Genomic DNA, 20,992 nt, shown 5'->3' with positions numbered 1-20,992 from the left:
TATCCTGGAAGCAAGCTTTGATGGAACAGCAACTGAAGAGGTCTGAGGCTGGACCATGCAGGATGCTGGGATAAATGCCTCTCAGCATCCTTGAGAATGAGTTTTGTCAGGTCCGTCTTCATTTGGTCTTTTGTTCTGTAAACATATAAACTCTTACAAGTAATATACATCTAAATATTGTTAGATTTAATTAAGTAATTAATTAAGTACTTAAGTAATTTAAGTAATAAATCTAAATATTGTTAGATTTATTCATAATTGTTTGACCTGTAGGATTATAAGTTATATTTGTAACAGATTTCATGCTATAATGTCTAAAAAACTTGCATTTCAGTGGATATACATACTGAAGCACCATTAGCACCATTAGTTTTGCAATTGCATAGTCATGAATGTACACAGATCAGTTAAAGATTTTAACATCTGTCTTTCTATATAAGCTAGTTTGGACTGTGATCAAACTGCAATATAAATCTCTATCCATGTCATATGAAAGGATGGCATGTACTAAGAGGATTCTGTAGCCAACAAGGTTTATTGGTAATGTAAAAACATAAATTTTTCAACTAGTCTCCAACAAGTTTTGTGCATTGTTGATCTCTCTTTAGCCAAAATCTTCGGGAAGCCTCCCTCTCTCAAATCTGCTTTCCATCAATTTGGATGGAGAACATAGTTTTTCTTTTCCAATTGGAATAAGTATAAAATTCCCTCCCCAAGGCAACATATCTCCTTTCTTCCATTTTGGAATTAGGGCCTTTATATGCTTATCTCATTCAGCAAGTCCTTCCTAAAATCCAGTGTATCTTAGCAGCTGTGCTACTTGACTCATTTAAAAATTTTAAAATCAATAAGTCATTATTTAGCTGGACATGGTGGTGCACACCTTTGATCCCAGTTTTGAATCTCAGGACTCTGGAAGGCAGAGGCAAAGGATCTCTGTGAATTTGAGGCTAGCCTGGTCTAGTGAGTCCAGGACAGCCAGGGCTACAAGGGAAATCTGTTTAAAAAAAACAGAAACAAACAAACAAATATAAAATTTAAAAATCATTATTTAATCTATTTTGGGGAGATACTATAGTACCTTTCTGTTTTATGACCATCTTTAAATTATTGTTAGATTTATTCATAATTGTTTGACCTGTAGGATTATAAGTTATATTTGTAACAAACTTCATGCTATAATGTCTAAAAACCTTGCATTTCAGTGGATATACATACTGAAGCACCATTAGCCCCAATTTGCAAAGGCACCTCCAAGATAGTTACCATCTCTAATAAATGTATAACCTCAGAATCACTCTTTCTAGAAATCAAGGCAAAAGTCCATCAGAATTCTGAATATGAACCTTGGCATGGTACATGTATTTCTGCTCTCTACTCTTTGTAAGATGAAGGACATAAGCCATTGTATGACCATGCTCCAAGGCAACATCAAACAGGATCTGCATTTTCAATTAGTGTATAGCTCTTTATCCAGTAATTGAACCTTGATAGTCCACATATAATATCTAATCTGACCATGTTGGCCTATAGGCAAAACCTTTTTATCCAATATCTAAATGGAATGCCATGCAATTTCCTCAAGTCCCTGTGGACTTTTTTCATCTGGAACTATTTTTAATCTCTGTTTTATGGTCTCTCATCCAGCAAGCTTTTTCTCAGTTTCTTCCTTCGCTGAGTCTGTGTTATTTTGATGTCTCCCAAGGATATACAAAACTGCAATAATTATAAAAATTATTTGTATGCTAAGACAGACAAACTCAAGTAGAATTCAAATGCACTGTGTCATTGTGAATTCCTTCATTTTTAAATATAGGTGGTTAACCTCTGTATTCCCTTAGCTTAGTGTAGAAGGCTGTTGATTCCCTGTCCTGGGCTTCTGGGTGGTTTTTGGTCTTCACCTGTCTCAGACTCAGATTGGGTTGCCATCTCCAGGAAATTTTCTCAAGGAGCTGCTGTACAAAGCAGAATGGGGATGGGGTGCTGTGAATCTCTGCTGTTCTGCCAGCTCTGGGTTCATTGTCTGTTGACCCCTCCCTCCGCAGCCACTGCTCTCTGAGAGTTGGACCTGCACCTCAAATGTCATGTGGTCTAATAAAAGGTGCAAAATTTGGGCAACTGTGTAGTGTCTTCTCATCGGGCCTCCCAGTAACTATAGTTTGAAAGGCAGGGGCCATCGCTTCACGTTGGTGCACCAGTTTGTTGGAGAAGGGGGATATTAGACTCTTGAAGGCTTCTCTACCTTGGCTAGGTCCCAAATAATTAACACAGAGAAGCTGTAATTTATTTTATATGCTTTAAAGCACTAGAGTTGGGCAGATATCAGCCCTCTAAGCTATGTTGTCTGCTTCCCCCCAAAATCCCCGTAAATACTTGCACATGTCCCATTTGGGCTGGATCTGCTCCATCAGGCCAGTCCTCAGAGCATGGGTCCTAGCCCATGTCACCCTACAGTGACCTTGACCTCCTCCCCGGCTTCATCTCCTCCTGCTACATCTTCTGTTTCCTCTCCTCCTGGAACTTAGGCCCTGCCTACCTCTCTTTTGTCTAGCCCAGGCTGTCAGCAACTTTATTAACCAGTCAGGGATAATTGTTATACAACATCAGTTAGTGTATTTGAGAATGTGCTTGTCTGGAGTGTAACCAGATCTTGAGGGCCAGTAATTAGCATTATAATACATAGCACCAGACCAGCCCCCAACAAGGAAGACTTAACTAGAGTTAGTTGTGTAGTTCTGCAATACCCAGGCAATGTTCAGGAAGATCATGACTTTGAGGCCAGCCTTGATTGCGTATCAAAACTCTATCTTAAAACAAAAAGAGACAAACCCCAGAGAGGGAACACTCTTTCTAGAGGGGATATGTACAATATATATATTTGTTTGAGCTGGGCATTGGTGTACGCCTTTAATCCCAGCACTTGAGGCAGAGGCAGGAGGATCTCTCTGAGTTCCGTCCAGCCTGATCTACAGATCAGTGATCTCTAGAACAGTTGAGACTACAGAGAGATCCTGTCTCAAGATAGTGGGGTGGGAGAGCTTATTTTTTAAATTATTTTCTCTCAGAGATATATACAGGAAAATTGTCTTTGGATGGGAGGGTGTGGACAGTGACTCCATATCATGTATGATGCTAAGAACATATCATGTATGATCCTAAGGAACGTCTTAAAAACTATGGATTCCTGACTTTGCTTTGACTATGTAAGTGCGTATGAATTTTGACAGTGTGGCACAATAAAATGTTAAGTATTCAAATCATTATTACCACTGAAAGCATTTTCACCTGTTGGTTTGGGGCCTAGAGGAAAACTGTTGTCAGCTTTCTCTCCCTGATGCCTCTTCCTCAGCATCTGTCTCAAGCTTTACAGTCAGGGTCTAAAATCACATTCTGTGATATGTGTTGTGCATTATCTTTCCCTCGATTTAGTTATCCTTGATTGCTGTTATGTGCATATTCGCTAATTTTTAACCATTTTGTTTATATATGTCTACACTACAATGTACTTTATAGAAAAACACTGCTATTTATTTTCCTTTAAGAAATGTAGAAGACTGCACCCCCCAGGGGGAGGTGATCAAAGAGCCAGCCCTGAGTTCATGTCAGAAACAGCCCCTGTTCCCCTTACTAGGGAATCCACTTGGAGACTCAGTCTAGGGGCTATCTCTGAGCAGGGTTTTTAGGTTCTCTCCATGCATGGTCCTTGGTTAGGGTATTGGTCTCTGCAGGACCCCCTGTGCCCAGATTTTTTGGTTCTGTTGGTCTCCTTGTGGAGCTCCTGTCACCTCCAGGAGCTCCTCCTTCTTTCATAAGATTCCCTGCACTCTGCCCAAAGTTTGACTGTGGGTCTCAGCATCTGCTTCGAGGAGCTTTCTAGCTCCTCCTTCTTTCATAAGATTCCCTGCACTCTGCCCTAAGTTTGACTGTGGGTCTCAGCATCTGCTTCGATTCCTTGATCAGTAGTCTTTCAGAGGACCCTCTGTGGTAGGCTCCTGTCCTATTCCCTGTCTCTCCTGCTTCTGATGTCTATCCTGTTTGCCCTTCTGAATGAAGATTGAGCATTTTCCCTAGGGTCCACCTTTGTGGGGTACAGATTTTAGTATGCTTATCCTATATTATATGGCTAGTATCCACTTCTAAGTGACTATATACCATGTGTGTCTTTTTGCTTCTAGGTTACCTCACTCAGGATGATCTTTTCTAGTCCAGGCCACAGATGCAGCCAGTGGTGATGGAAACCTGATAGGCTAGGGTCAGATAGAAAGGGAGGAGGACCACCCCTATCAGTGGACTAGGGGGAGAAGACGGAGGGAGGGAGGGTGGGACTGGGAGGAGAGGAGGGAGGGGCTATAGCCGAAATTAATAAATTGTAATAAATAATAAACAAAACAAAAATGTAGAAGAATATAGATACCAATATTTCTAACTAATGTGCTGATATTCAGAGACTCAGGTTGTCTTCCTAGGACCTGTTTCACAGTAGATACGTATAGATCACCCCACTCTTTATCGTTCTTGCTCCTGCTGTGTCTCCTGTCTGTGGCTTCTCTTGGTTTTTACATCTATATCTCAACGCAGTCACTGCTGACTCCTCAAATGTGCCACTCGCTGCCCCTTGCATACTTAGTTCTTCTGATACAGCAGCTCAGGTCAGCATTTCTGTGTTTGTTTTTCCCATCCCACCAGGTCTTGTCTGACGGGAAAGTCAAGGATGCAGCATTTTGTGTAACATATAATGTGCCCAGACTTTCATGTCTGGGCACTGAGTGGGGGAGAACGCTTTAAAGGGGAACATGAGGAGCTGGTAGTTCTCACGCAGTTGAAAGAAGACCAGAGTAGTACTCAGCAGATGTCTAATCTACACACCTTCAGAATTGCTTTGAAAAGATGAATGTGTACATCTGCCTCATCCTACTTTGAAGCTTCCCAGAGACAGGCATAGCTAACAGTATCCAAAGTTGATCTCTAAACATGAAACAAAACTATAGCTTTTATGACAAGGTTCTAATTTGTTTTCTGTAGGGTCTTTCTCAAACTTACAACAATGGAAAGAGAATGAGGTACATATGTCTTTCTAAGAAAACTGCTGGTAGTCCTATTACAAAGATACAATGGAAAATGTGAAATTTATCTTACTAATTTTATGTGATAGAGGGCCAAAATAGTACCGTTCAATATGCAGTTTACATAAAATTGTGAAATAATTTGTTTACCCCTGTGCACTCAGCCTTTTTAGGTACTAAGGCCTCAAAACACAGGTTGTGATTCAGATGCAGTCTTTATGTTGCATTTCCTACTATCACATTTCAGCAAAATATCCCATGAAAACAAAAATATGCTTATTGGAAAATATTTTGTTTGTTTAATGAAAATGCAGAACTGTAACACAGAAACATGGTGCTTGTTCATGTCTATTTAAAGAATAAATGTTTTTATTCTTCTAAAGGGTCAGCTGATAAACATAGTCTGTCTCTATTGAATTTTAAAAGACAACCATTTAATAGGTTGACAGTTTATGAAACATGCCATACCCTTGACATGAAGTATTACACTAAGAAGAATAGAAATGAATGTATATCTAATATTCCCAATAGTGATCAAAATTGGTATCAAAATGGCTTTTATTCTTGCCACTTTAAGGATGCAGACATCACAGGGCAAGAGAGATGGTTGAGCGCTTAAGAAAACTGGCTGCTCTTTCAGAGGTCCTTTGTGCAGTACCCACATGACAGCTCTGTGGGCAGCTTCAGTCACAGGGGATCTGATGTCCTCTTTTGGCCTCCATAGGCACTTGCATGCACATGGTGTACAGACATACTTAGTAAACACTCCGACAATGAAATCAAATCTAAAAAAAATTACAGACATTTTAAAAAAGGAAATTCTATACCATTAAATAGGTGACTATTGAAAGAAAAAAGTATTCATGAAGATATTTCCATATACCGTACAGTTAAGAGGCATTTTGTTCTAATATTGTGTTATTTTGTTTGCAAACAGGTGGCTTAACAAAAAGAAGAAAAATACTAATGGATGAAGACTGGCTCTGATTCTTTAGTGAAAAAGTTTAAGCTCTTGGTCCCACAATTGGATTCCAGTAGAGTCCCAAGTATTGGCAAAGTGGTATGAAAAAAAGGAAGCTCAATTGGGAGGTTATTACTGTTCAGTCATTCATTGATAGTGGTGACATCAGTTTTATATGTGCAGTGTTTGTAACTGCAGTGAGAAAAAGCCTCCTGGAGATGGTTGTTACACACCTTCTCTTTCCATCCACCCATTCATAACCTCATAATGGTCAGCTGCTCCAGGTGTTGCTCTGAATTCAAAGAACACTGAGTTGGCAGAGTTCTGCTATGTGAGCTGCTTTGGGATTCGTCATTCAGTGAACTGAGAAGATACTTGCTGAAGCACAGCTGCTCCCACAACAGCTTATAGAAATAGAGTGATATGCTAACAACGACACTCATCATGGTAGTTACAGCCAGGAATTAAAAGGAAACATGGAATACACTTAAATTTTCACATTATTCATCTCCAGAGGAGATGTTCAGTATCTGAGAAGCCAGTGGAGATATACCTATTAATGTGTGCTGAAAATAGGACACATTGAAGAAGGCATATCTTTAAGAGGCAACAGTCTTACATTTTGTAAGAGTTTGAAGTTAAAATTTCCATGCTTTTAAAATAGCGTTTCATAATTCTGAATTTAGAATAGTTTGAATTTTATGTGCATCCTGTTTATGAGAAGCAATGCTTTGTAATTTGATAACGTTTCAAATGATTTTTAGTTCTTTTGTTTGAACTACTGCTTGATTGCTATAACTCATGACTTTTCTATTGAGAATCAGATACCAGGATTCAACCCTAGAGGCACAGATTAGACGTCTTTGTATCATGCACCAGTTTAAGTTTTTATTGTTATGCTCCATGGTGAGAAGCACGTGTTCAGTAAAGGTCCAGAAGGTGGCCAGTCCCAAAGCCTCCAGCTGGCTTTCTTATGCTTTGGATAGAACTTTAGGGGAGGAACATTTGTTGCTGTCACTAAGTCTTATGCTTACATGTGTAGATTTAGTGATGACTTAGCTGTATTTTAAAGGATCCAGTTATGAATGGAGCTGGCATGGATTGTCACTGGGATTATGTGGATGTGCCTGAAGGCAGATGTGCAGTTTAGTGGGTGCTAATGGTGAGGACAGGTCTTGGCTTTATATGGAGGGATTGAAATACCAAAAAGAACTTCATTCCTAAAACGCTCTTTCTCAGCGTTGCCCTGAAACTGCCATGAAACAGAAGCCCTTCAATGTTTGCCAGTGTTTTCCTCCAGAAACACAGCTCCCTTCTTGTCACTTTTAAGAAATGTTTTTCTTTAAATTAATTATGAAAAAGATTATTATAATGGGTTATAGAAAACCAAATCATTGCACCTAAATATTCATAACATGTTTATTGATGAGACTGAGAGCTCCTGTATCATTTCTTTTATATATTGTTTTTAGTCCTAGGATAATTCCCACATCTTGTCTGCAACAATTAAAACAGCTCTGATATACAGACCTCTTCCCAAGATGATCTCTGTGTTCTTTCTACCTTCAGTAAAGTGCCATACTGTTTAACCCAGAGGCACTGGCTAGATAAAAACTACAAAGTCACCCAGCATTTATACGCTTCTCATATTTACAGATCCAGGCATCAGTGTTTTATCTTTCTAGTTTATTTATTTGCTTTTGCAACTGGGCTCATTTTTACAACAGTCTTCTTACATCTGCCTCTCCAGTGCTGGGATTACAGGTATATGCCAAGATGCCTGGCTTCGTTTCTTTTTTAAGATTCATATTTTAAAATTATCTTAAATTATGTTTAGTATGTACACAGAGGCTCTGCCCTGGAGCTAGATTTACAGACACCTGGCATGGTTGCTGGTAATCAAAATGGGTTCTCTGAAAGAATGGTGTGTGCTCTTAATCCCTGAGCCATCCTCCCGCCCCCCCCCCCCTCTTTTTTTTTTTCTGGTTTTTTTGAGACAGTTTCTCTTTACAAAGACAGCCTTGGCTGTCCTGTGCTTGCTTTGTAGACCAGGCTAGCCTCAAACTCACAGAGATCCTCCTGCCCCTGCTTCACTGAGTGCTGGGGTTATAAACGTACCACTACGCCCCGCCTATTTTTTTTTTTTTTTAACTTTAGGAAAATAAGGAATGTACTTTAAACTAACAAAAGTCATTGTATTGTAATCAGTTTTCTTTGTATCAAATACTGAATGGGATAACAAGCAGTTCTCGGCACATCCTGACACAGGTCTCCAGGCGTGACCGCATTCCCAACAATCCAGCACTACATCATGGAACCCGCCAGCCCATTTTCAAGTAAATTATTTCCTCCTAACATGCCGGTCTCTCTGCCCAGGAACCTAGTTCTTTAATTAGAGTGTGGCTCAGTAGAGTACAAGACCTCATGTTCCATCTCTAGCATTGCTTCCTAATCCCCCAAGAAAAGATTTCTACTTCATAAAATCATACACCATTGGAGTTATTCACAATAATACGATTTAAAATAACTAGTATACATGTGTTCATTAAATCAACAGATGAACCCTCATTAACTTAAAGAGGTTTTTAGGGCCACAGGAAAATGAGAACAAGCATGGTAGCACCCCTCTCCCCAATTTTAGTTTCCTAGACACCTAATAAAACAAGGACCTTTTGCTTAGTTTTGGATGCAGTCAGCAGACCAGAAGTGATAATGTGGCATTCCCCGTACATTCATGGGTCTACTTGTCATGGCCCTCACAGTCAGTGTTTCCAGTTCTGCTTCTACAGTCAGATTCATGCTGTGTCACTCTTCATCCAGACCCTGCTGATTTGTGCTGTTCTCAGATATTTTATACTGAGATGGGAAACAAGCAGATGACTTGAGGGTGCTTAGGTTAGTGTCATGCATACTTGAATGTCAGTTTCAAATACTTCCCTCATACAACCAAAATTATGTGTAATAGCTAGTATACTATGTACAGAAAAGGCTGACTATTTAAAGTCCTAATTGTATTTTAGCAGTAAGAAATTGCTGGGAAATGAGGACTTTTAGGGGCTAAGCAATGGCTTTATTTAAAGAGTGCTTTATTGGGGGTATAGAGTTCATAAACTGCATAAAAGCAATCATTCTTAGTTGTTCATTGTGCACTTAAACTTTTTGCAGAAATCCTTTTTCCCCCTTCCTGAGACAGGGTTTCTCTGTAGCCCTGGCTGTCCTAGAACCAGGCTGGCCTTGAACTCAGGGATCCATGTATCTCTGCCTCCTGAATGCTGGGACTAAAGGCATGCAACACACACGTGGCACACGCCTGATGTGGCCTTTCTTTGTGAGCACTTTGTTGACTCTACAGTGTGTGTGTCTTGGGAGGTTCTCTTCTGTAAATTTGAATGTGGTGCAGCACTTGGCGCCACAGTGTGGCCTAGAATGCGCTAAATGCAGTGTGTCACAGACACCTCACACGAAGAATCAAAACCCAGTGGGGCGCAGCCTAATAGGCATGGGGACCTACACATTGATGCGGTTGCAGTCTCTATACTCCCTGAGACATCTTTTTTTAATTGATTCACAAATGTGTGTGTATTTAAATCAGAGCTTTTAGCCTAGCTTTGTAGTATGCTTATCACCAGAAACCAACATGCAGAATGACTTTGGGTCTTTGTCGGACCTATCAGGGAGTTTTGAGGTTTCTTCTGTTTCACCGGATAAAATAACTAAAAAATCCTGAACAACACAAGAACATTTCAAACAGTTGTCAGCTTAAGATCATTTGACAGGGGAAGCAGAGACCTTGAGTTTTTCCTCATTTTTGCACTGAATATAAATGATTATATAAAGCTAAGTGTGCATACTGAACATTTTATTTGTGCTTGGTGTTGTCTCTGACCATCAGGACTTTAGAAGGAAGAGGAGTGAGCAAGCAGAAGCACCTTACTTACTGTTGAGCATACTGCTCAACAGTCTTGCTACTGAACACCTCAGTAGTTAGGCCTGAAGTCTCCTTTTTTGTTAAAGCACATTAAAATTATTCTGCCTAATTGCTTTGTAAGATGAGGCAATAATTTTATCCTATAAATGTAATGTAACTTTAAAAATTTTCTTAAAAAAAGAGTTTATGTCATTGTCTAAACTATCGTGTGTAAACAGAACCTTTTAAAAGTAAGGGGAGTTGAGAAAGAAGAGGGGAAGGGAGGAAGAGAACGAACTAAATGTTGTGAGTTATGTGAAAGGTGTTATTTTAAATTTTCTGTTTTGCCCACAGTAAATGTACAACTTTGGCATTAATATGATTTGATGGATTGAATTCCAAGTTTATAAATGTCCAATCAAAGCACATTTATTGGGCCACTATAAGGTGCATGTACAGAAAAAACCTCCATGCTCAAGGGTTCATGAAATGCTGTTTCACATCAACTCTCATGCAGTCATTTATTTTGAGAGGAAGGGGATGTTTCGTTTCTTGTGTGTTTGTTTTTGTAGATTCAGCTACAGTTAAGAGTAGTTCAGTTTGGGGCATTGGAAGTACGTCAGAGAAACTGTGAAAAGTTTAAAAACAAGGTATAGTTGTTAGAGTTGAGTTTTGACCCAACAAAACCTTTTTACTTGCATGTTGTATATTAGGTTTCTTCGTCCAAATTCCATTGTCTTTACTACAGAGTCTTTGCAATTATGCAATTACCCGTGGCATTTTCCTTTCATGTGATTTCCCCCTCATTTGTATGAGGTAGCAAGGGTTCGACTGTGCATCCCATAGCAGTGACTTATAATGTCTTCGGTGCAGTCCCCACTGCCTCATTGAATCTCTCTGTACTGTATGCATCGCCAAGTATGGAGCCATAATACTTTACGAGAAATGGAAAATTACAGATCATATTGCATGAGTAAAGCCCCCTGGAGCTAAAGAAACTGACACTTTTTTAAATGAAAGTTAAATTGGCAAACTGACTCACCATTACTAGCTTTGTGCAATGTTATAAAGGCAGAAACAAAATACTAGTGCACTGTGCTTGGCTTTACAGGATGGCTTCCCCACCATACATCGAGTGAATTGTCCGCAGCATACTGTAAATGCCATCTCTTGCAAAGTTATATACTTAGATATGCTCAGTTAACATTCTAAAGTTTTAAACACACAAAGAAAATACTAAGCAAGCATTTATAGCAATACTATGAAATCTCCAATAATTGTTTTGACTGTTGCCTTTTGCTCTTTAGTGCAACCTTTCTGCATCGTAATTGTGCTGCTTTTTTTTTTCTTTTTTAACATTTTACACTCCTGACTTCAGACTTAAGTACTTGCTTACCCAGTATTGCACTCTCCTTTCTTTTATTGTACATGCAATGTAACGACACAGTTTTGGTGCTTAACAGTATTCCTTTTTTCTTTAATAAAGGATATTTATTTGAATTAACTTGATTTTGTTTGTTTAAATACCATCAGTGGTAGGTATTTTCATTTCAAAAAGGAGCATAGCAATATTGCACAATTTTAACAATGTGTTTATTTTCTGCTGACAGTATCTTTTTTGCAAGTCTCTTATTTTATTAATTACAGTTTATTCACTGTGTATTCGAGCTGTAGCCCCCTCCTCCATCCTCTGCCAATCCCACCCTCCCTCCCTCACTCCTCTTCTCCTATGCCCTTCCCCCAGTCCAATGATGGGGAGGTCTTCCTCCCTTTCCATTTGACCATAGTCTGTCAGGTCTCATCAGGACTGGCTTCTTTGTCTTTCTCTGTGGAATGGAAAGGCTGTTCCTCCCTCAGGTGGAGGTGATCCAAGAGCCAGCCCATGAGTTTATGTCAGAGATGGTGACTGAATGTCTTGACAAAAAGCAGCTTACTTAGGGGCTGGGTTTATTTTGGCTTAGAGTTCAGGGAAGTCCAGGAAACAGAGAATCCTTGTCTTCAGCTTGCTTTCTCTTTTCCATTCAGTCCAGGTAACCATGGGATGGCATCCTCACATTCACAGTAGGTCTGTCTTCCTCACGTACACCTTTCTAGAAACACCCTCCTAGGTATTTCCAGTGCTGTGTTTCCATGGTGATTTAAGACCCTGTCTTAGAAATAAAAATTCAGGCATGACACTGAATAGCTACAGAAATGAAAGATGGTCAGAAGCAAACGATGGATAGTTTAGAGGACTAATTCCATTATGATACAGCTAATTCTTGACTTGGCAATCAGAGAGATGGTGAGGGAATGAAATAAGACCCTTACTGTCCCGTTTGTAAAAATTCAGGTTGGACTTGCTTTTCTGTGTAACAGCAGTTACCCGGGAAACACTCCAGCAAGATGAGAACTTTAAAGAGCTCCCAGGAAGAGACACACTGGTTACCGTGCTGAAAGACAGTTGAGAAGTTGGTGGAATCCAGTGAGGTCTGTAGAGTGAAGTGGAACATATTCCATGAATATAGTTTAAGGAATTTGATAAAGATTTGGCTAGGGAGCCAGATGCCGTGGTGCACACCTCTAATCCCAGCACTCGGTAAGGTAGAGGCAGGCAGATGTCTGTGAGTTTGAGGCCAATCTGGTCTACAAAGCAAGTCCAGGACAGCCAAGGCTACACAGAGAAACCCTGTCTCAAAAAACAAAATAGGGTAGGGTGTATTTAGGGTAAAGAGCACTAGAGTATGCTTGTGATGGTTAAAAAAGATAAAAAGCCAGAGTTGTTACAATAGCCATTGTGCTTTCTTTTTTGGAAGTAAGAACCTGGAGCTCCAGGCATGGTGACACACAGTTGTAATTCCAGCACTCAAGGGACAGCCTGAGCTGTGACGCTAGACTGTCTTCAAGAGAAAACCTAGGTGCTCTAAGACCTGATTGTAATGTAGTTTCAATTCAAGGGATAGATGAGGTGGGGAGAATAGGCTTGCCATCCTCCATCCCTCCCCCAGTTCTCTGGGGTAATCACAGGCCCACTGTAGTCACGGGAGGTGTTTTTGAGACAGTTCCTGTTTTCCCTCTGTATTTAGGTTGGCTTTTTGTTTTTAATATCACCATTACAGGGATCCTACTGGTTCACATAAGAGTAGTTTTACTGTGTATTTATTCAGTAATTTGGTGGTTCCACAGAATGTACTGTACGCCCCAGTATATGTGTGTCTACAGGGACAGTCATAGAGAAGGCCAGGACTTTACCCTCAAGGTCCATCAGAGTGGAAAGCTGGATATCCACCGATAGAACCTGTTACCCACAATGCCTCCTGGTCGCAAAGGACAACTCTTTCAGGAAACTGTTTTTTCCTTCTGCCAGCCTGATTTCCGCTGCTTGTCTTCCTCCTGAAGTTCCCATCCTGATTACTACTCTAAACTGCACATTTTCTGGAAAATCAGTGAAGAGCCCTCACCATGTTACCCAAAGGCCAGAGCATAGCTCTAAGCCTGTGTCCTAGGCCCATGTCCCCTGAGAGAGCACAGCATGACCTGCAAAGCCCAGGTCTGATAGCCCATGCAGTGTGACTAGTAAGCTGTCCCCCGGCAATTAAAAAGACCTAATTCACTCTCTAGTTATGGCTGATTCATGGCAAGAATGTGATACTACTTCAAGAATGTGCTAGCATGAAAACTGTAAAATAATTCAATAGCCACCAAGAAGAAAGAAAGATAAAATGATGGAGCGACATTTATCAGAGAACATCCTAATTTTCTAGTTTTGTTCTATTTTTGCACATGTAAATATGAATGGAAATTTAGCATGGCCATTTCCACCATGCAATGGGTTTTTATAATCCCTGCCAAGTTCAACAACACTCAAAATGCTGTCATTCATTTACAGGCAGAGCTTTGCCCTTGTACCTTGCAGTAGGCAGGGCTGAGAAGGCACTGCTTTGTCTCAGGTAGACCCCAGTCATTTCACTGGCATGTGCACAGAATGCAGTGCAGACACTGGTAAAGGACAAGGACTTTAGACCTGTTCTGGCTGAGAGAAGGCCTGCCACTTCTGTTAGTGCCTCAGTTTCCTCCTCTGAGACAGAAGGCTGGATGAAATCTAGTCTTCAAATTTTCCACCTTTTTTTTTTTTTTTTTTTTTTTTTTTGAGTCATGTCAATTCAAACAGGTTAGATGAGTGCTCTACAGCCTCTGGCTCCTGCCTAACAGCACAAGGGGAATGGAACCTTACACAGAAGAGAAAAGATGCCAGCTGGGGCCAGAAGACAGGGCAAAACCAGAGGCTATCTGCCACTGTCCGTTCACTCCTTGCTATCCAGGCAGCTGGCTCTCAGAATCCAAAGGGCCTTGAAGAAGAGGACATGTTACAGCAGCCCAGGACACTTTCTTCCCAAGGCAGATCTTGTTTGGGGGGAACTTTACCCCAACCATAACATCCATTAGTTTCCTACAAAGTCTTGTAGCCTGGCCATGGCCAGAAATCCAAGGGGTCTTAGGCTAAATGCTTGCCTCACAAGCATCTTTGCTGCTAGCCTCAGCTTTAACAACAGCTTGCAAAACACCCCAACATCACCCTGAGAAATAATTTACATCTAACTTGTGTCTGCCTAAAGAGACACTGATGAGTTTGGACAGCTGTATATACTGACAAAATGCCATCATGACAAAATCCACAGCATTTTGTATTCCGACCAAAATTCCCACCGGTCCTCTCCTTCCTCTGTGGTGCCTTTCTTTGTCATTCTCTCTTTGTTGGGGATGGACCTAATGTTTTACCATAGAACTACACCCCCAGTTGGGTCCTGCATTTTTGTGGTCTATGCCTACCTTGCCCAAGCCAACCACTGGCATGTTTCTTGTCACTAGAGAGGTGGCTTGCCCCCTTTCCCTCAGCTTTGGATTCAACACACTGCATCCATACAATGGATTGCTTCCCCTGTGTTCTGTAAGCTTACACCACAGCAGTAATTCCTGGTTTGGATCCATTGTGAATAAACATTCACACACTAGTGTCCGCAGGAGCGTGCACCTGCACTTTCTTAGCGAACAGCTGGGAGCAGAATGCTGGCTTGTATAGTAGGATTATGTCGCATTTTGAGATAACTCAAGACTTCGGGACATTGCTTTGCCTTTGAAGCAGGAAAGATGTGTTTTTTCTGAGGTACAGCCTTCAGCCCTTTCCTGTCCCACGATGATGAATGCTGTACGGACAAAAGAGGTGATCATAAGCTGTAGTCCATTTCCTTCATCTGTGGAGGAAGAGATTGGGGCCAGAGGAGAAGAAGGCATCTCCCAAACAAGTCACACACCGTGTCAACAGTGCAGGAAAGTGCCAAGTGGGAGTGAGCACTGGGTGACAAAAGCAGCGTGTGGAGTTTTTAGTCAAAGGCAAAGCCAGGAAGAGCTGTGTCCACGCTGTCATGGTTCAGTTAACTCAGCCATTTATATCCGATGGCACACTGTTTCGCAGTGTCCAGCGAAACTTCCCAAAGGTTAAGTTTTGAAGAACCCTCATTTCTCTGGGCTGGCCTTTGGGAGTTGGGGACAGGCGCACTCCTTTATGGGGACACCCCACCCCAGATGGAGTGTAAGATGGCATTCCCCATTATAACAGACATTGAACCAAATCACTACTTGACAAAATATTCTTCTTAATCTAAAACTTTACCTGCAAACCTCCTAATATTAAAATCATATTTCAATATAACTAAGATTCTGGTTGAAACATTTTTCTCCGTTGTGCTTGCCAGGCATGGGTCAGGGAAGGATATTTAGGAGCGTTCTTAGTGACAGCAGCAAGGATCTTATTTTAGCTGAACACCTCTTGATACATGGCATTTTAAGTATTGCAATTAAGTAGTCAGTATTTTGAGGAGAGAAAATCAAGTCACTTGAAAACTTAATCATACCCTCAACAACAAACAAAATTCTACTTATCACTTGTTCTAGCTAGTTTTGTGTCAACTTGACACATGCTGAAATCATCTGAGAGGAGGGAACCATAACTGAAAAAAAAAAAAAATGCCTCCACAAGACCAGGCTGTAGGCAAGCCTGGGGACAATTTCTTGGAGATTAATAGAGAAGAGGGCCATTGTGGGTGGGAACACCCCGGTCCTGGGTTCCAAAAGAAAGCAGGCTGAACAAGCCAGTAATCAGCACCCTGCATGGACTCTGCATCAGCTCCTTCCTCCCAGGCTCTACATGGTTGAAGTTGGGAATTTGAGATGTGGATGATTATATTGGTTAATTTTTTTTTCTTGGTTTATTTTTTCTAATCAAGTGAAAAGAACTGTGTGAAATTCAGAAATTCTTTGAGCTAAACAATAAAAAGAGTAACAGCTGTGCAAAGCTCTGATCATCTTGCTGTCACATTTGTCTGTTCACCTAACCAGAAGCCAGGTTCACAGAGAAACAAAGGCTCATCACTGCTCTGAGTCTGAAGACTAAGCTGAATCTCCAAGGCACATGGTGTTACTATGTAACTCTGGCTGCCCCAGAACTCACTGTGTAGACAAAAATGGCCTTGAACTTAGAGATGTGCCTGTCTCTGCCTCCCCTTTAACTGCTGAAATTAAACGCTTCAAAACCTATTCTGAAACCTTCTATCAGGCAGAGTGATGAAAAATGGCTTGTTACAGAATGCTCATCGCCTATGAGGGCAGTGGCTCCAAAGAGCCAGCTTATCCAGCCCTTCCCTCAGAACAACAATCTGCCTGGCCTTTCCCACAGAAAATAACGAGATGAGAGATTTTTCTTACAAGGGAAACTAGGCATTACACCGGAAACACTTTCCCCAGCAAATCCGTAACACCTGCAGCAATGGTCCTTGACCTGAAGCTCATCCTTCCTTGCATTGGTGCTATCTATGCAGGCCACACAGGGAGACCTAACTTTAGTCCTGGGTTGCCAGAATCCTGCAATCTCCAGTCACAGTTCAGCCTTGGGATAGATAGAAGAGCAAAAAAGTTCCAATCAAGAGATTCAAAACAGATTGGGAGCATCTACCACTGAAACTCCCTTATGCTGGCTGCTCCTACCTGGAAGTTCAGAACCAGATGTCTGATGTTACCTACCCCCTTTTTCAGGCCATGCTGGACTGTTCTTCAGGCTATCCTTTCTAATTCCTTTCTCCTTGCACAGGGTCCACTGTCAGGGCTTCCAAGGGCTCCTGCTTTCTCTTCACTCTTGTTATCTCTGTAATAGGTGCGCCAGCCATCCTTTCCTGGTAACCCTGAGTCAATTTTTCCCATTACTCTACTCTCCTATACATGCATCAGATCAGTGAGACCTCTGGGGAAGCAAGCAACACAAATTCATGTGGGTTCCGTGAGGACCAAGGCCTAGACAGCTCTGCCCAGCAGCCCCTGCAAGTTCATGATAGCAGGTGCATTTCCTCGAGCCTCAGTGTCTATATTGGAGACCTGGCTGTGCAAGTGTACCCCTATAGCTCATCCCTGGAACCCACATGAAGTTGGAAATAAAGAACCACAAATTTTTCCTCCACATGAACAAGCTCTTCTTAACCCACAACCAATAACAACAAAAATTTTTTTCTGTTCAGCAGAAAAACAAAACACGGCTTTTGTCAATACAAGATTTAGGCTTTCTTTTCTCCCCTGGCATTATCTAAGTTCCATGTCAGGGGAAAGTTGGTCAGTTGGAGGCTGGGTATGTCGTGGCCCCCCATCCATGCTACCATGTGTCAGGACACCTGAGCTCCCTTTGTGCCCCAGATTCAGGACAGTGATCGCATGCTCCTTATCTTGAACCCTGTCCAGGCACAGTAGCTTTTTCTTTTGTTAGCTACCTCATGCCAAGGGCTGAGCAAGGACCGTTTGTTGGGGGCCTTCAGGCCATTTCTTCTCCATGAAGAATTATTCTGATCGTCAAACCAGGACTCCAAGGTACTCTTCTCAATTGAGTAGTTCCAGAGATCTACTGTTTATCCTCAAAGCCTTTGGGATGGGAGGAAATCTGTGGCCAGGGCCCTTCCATAGTGACTTTCCAACCCCCAACAGACTTCCTTTTGCTGTCTTTACTCATCACACTGGTGTCAGTTCTCAATCTCAGTTACCATGAAAACTTAAAAGCAGAGAATAAGATACTGCAGGGCCCACTCAATCCTGGGGGGTCACTGAACTGGAAAGGTTTTTGTGGATACTGAATTGAGGTGGGGAAAGGAATAATAGATGCCAGGGAAAAAGCAAATGGTAAAAATGCCAAATGCCTCCCTATCTCTTACCTCTTGTCTTGTTCAGCTGTTTGTCATTTCTAGTTTCCTTTCTTACCTACACTGCCACAGTTAAGAGCCCTCCTCAGTCTGACCATGCAGGGTTTCTGAGCCTTTCCCAGTGACTTAATCTTTTTAGTGCAACTGCAGTCATGTTACTTCAAGGGTTTCACTGATTCTTCACTTGGGAATGTAGGGCTTCTAAGGACATGAGCCAAGCCTTCAGATCTGTTCTTCCTTCTGTGCTGAGCCACTGGTGTGCTCAGCCAGGGTCTCAGGGCTGATGTTGAATGTGTTCTGTTTCCTACATCACTTGAGTTTTCAGTGGGCAGCCACCCCTCTTTTACATCACAGTTCAATGCTTCCTCCTCCAAGGCCACCAGCTCCTTCCCCACATGGAATGGATCCCCTGCTTTGCAGTGCTGTAACCAGACACTATGCAGCTCCCTTTCCAGTCTGTGTGCTCTTGATGGTGAAGATTGGGCTTCTCATCTCTGTTTTCCCTGGGCTGATGCACACTTCATACGTGTTCATAAAACCAGCCAGATGGCATTAGATGTCACCAGAGGCAAAGTGAAGGATGTGACAGGAGGCTCCTGACTGAGAGGGAGACAGTGTCCTCATCTGCCACAGTCCAGCACTTTCCCATGTCTTTCCATTCTGTCTCATCTTTCTGTTTGCCATTTTAAAGATTACAACTAAGCCAAGACTACAAAACAGCATGGGCTTTAAACTACCTTCTATTTTTCACTGGCGTCCCTGGTACCTTCAGGTTTCAGGGACTGGCCTGGTAAAAAGCAAAGGAAACCATAGGGTTTCTGCTGCACGATGCTCACCCATGTCAGCACGCTTGAATCAGAGCCTGCAAATACTTCTTTAAAAGGCAGTATAAAAATTTATCAGTTTGCACCATTTGGTTCAATGAGTTAACAGTGCTTTCCCCATAAGCCTGTAAGCTCTGAGCTTTATCTGCAGAATTTAAGTAAAAGCAAAAGGAGAGGGTAGCACCGCAGCCATTCATAGACCTGCCCCAGGCGCAGAGATCGATAGTTTGCTGCTGCTTCTAAAGCAGCAACATGCCCAGTGTCAAGTCACACACATGTGCTGGACAGTGCTGTAACTGAGGAGTTTCATCAAGGGGAGTCAAACATTTAATCTTGTAGCTTTCAGCAATGTTTTCCCCAGAGTTCATGCTCTCTATTGATTGTGGAGTTTTAAAGGCACTTGGGATATTTGGTAAGTGGTAACTAAGTAACCCTGAATACTCCTAAAACTTCGCAGGTAGTCTGTGTGTGTTGGGGGGTGAGAAATGTCTAACCTCATGTTCAAAATGAAGAATTCTGTGGAGAAGAGAACGGAATTAGGCAGATTTACATGTACCAGTTGGGACATCTAATAGTCTAAAAAAAGGTAAGGGGGAAAATACCTTATGATAGAATTTACCCCACAAACTAAAGGTCTTAATAAATACATGTACCTTGTGTATAGATGCATAAAATATTGAAAGAATGACATCAAAGCATCATAGTAATGAAGTAGAAAGCAACATAGGTCCAGCGGGCTAACAGAGTTTCACCTGAGTCTGATGTCCAGAATCCATAATGGTGGGAAAACTGACTCCCATATGAACTGAGGCCCATATGCCCCCTCCACAATAATAAATAAACTTTTTTTTTTTGGCATATAGGAACCACTGTATAACTAAGGCAAATTCCTCCTCCTCCTCCTCCTCCTCCTCCTCCTCTTCTTCTGTTTTTTTTTTTCTTTAAGGTACAGAGGTTGGAAACAGTACCACATGAGATGGAAAGCAAGCTATTTGATTCTTGACAGGCTGATAAGTATTACACATTGAAAAATCTATATACTGCCTTTAAAAAAGTATTTTCGTGGCATGGTTCAAGCGTGTTGCCAAGGGTGAGCATGGTGCAGCAGAAAGCCTGTGCTGTCCTGGTTGCCTTTCACCAGGCTAGTCCCTAAATCCTGTTGAAACTGAGTCCCCCATGTTAAAAGTGGGGTGACAAAACTCTGGTCATAAGACTACTGTGAAAGCTGCTGTGCTGAACAGCCACACCCTGTAAATCACACAGCTGTGATTATGCTCAGGCCATGCTCAGGCCTGCAGCACTGGGGTCTCTTTGCACGAGCACACTGTAAAATAAAAGTTCTGCTACAGGAGACCACGATTAACGAAACAGAAAAAAAAAAAAAAAAGATGAACACGAGTAACTTTAAAGTTATTGTTTATTTGACAATTCCCAAGTTGACTTGAAAAATTTATATTTTCAGCAAACTGTGAATACTGGTGGCTTCTTTTTCCTTCCTGCAATGGCAAACATGCTCAATTTGTTGCCCAAGTGACAAATAACGTCTACCCAAGGAATTCAAACTAATTTTAAATGTAACTCAGACTAAAAAAAAAAAAAAAATTAAATACCACAGCAGACTAAAGCCAAGTACAAAGAATATTTTTCATTGATACCATTCTGAGTGAATAATTTGTAAGTAGTATGCTTATAAATTAATAAGAAAGAATACTTAGGATAACAGGAATGTAAACTTTCTAAAGCAATGCAAATATACAATTACCTGGTCCTAGTCATGAATTCAGTATCAGATTCACAAACTGAAAGACATGAAATTTCATGAAAGACTAGAGACTTAAGCCCTACAAACTTGACCCCATGGGGCAGGGGAGCCACAGGAAGGCAGTGGCCAGCTTCTGGCTGCAGCCTCAGTACATGCCTTATGCCCCCATAACAACATGAAGTCCAATACATTGACAAGCAGCGGTTCGGAGTATTTGATTAGCACAGCACGAAGAAAAATAAAGGTGTTTTCATTACATTAA

At 41.4% G+C, this 20,992-nt stretch overlaps 1 protein-coding gene across 3 annotated transcripts in view; it reads left to right on the top strand.

The window, feature by feature from the left end:
- The window catches only part of Jmy (junction mediating and regulatory protein, p53 cofactor), a 175,499-nt gene that overhangs the window by 69,837 nt on the left and 84,670 nt on the right, over window positions 1-20,992 (top strand). For 2 of the 3 annotated variants that reach the window (XM_060377793.1, XM_060377791.1), the window contains exon 11: window positions 6,001-20,575. The exons of the other annotated variant lie outside the window; for it this stretch is intronic. The gene's annotated coding sequence lies outside the window, so the exon portion shown is untranslated. Of the gene's footprint in view, window positions 1-6,000; window positions 20,576-20,992 lie in introns of those variants that run through there. 3 annotated transcript variants of the gene reach the window in all.

The sequence above is a fragment of the Meriones unguiculatus genome, chromosome 2 (genome assembly GCF_030254825.1).
Source record: "Meriones unguiculatus strain TT.TT164.6M chromosome 2, Bangor_MerUng_6.1, whole genome shotgun sequence".
Taxonomy (NCBI): domain Eukaryota; kingdom Metazoa; phylum Chordata; class Mammalia; order Rodentia; family Muridae; genus Meriones; species Meriones unguiculatus.
This window is presented reverse-complemented; position numbering and strand designations above follow the sequence as displayed.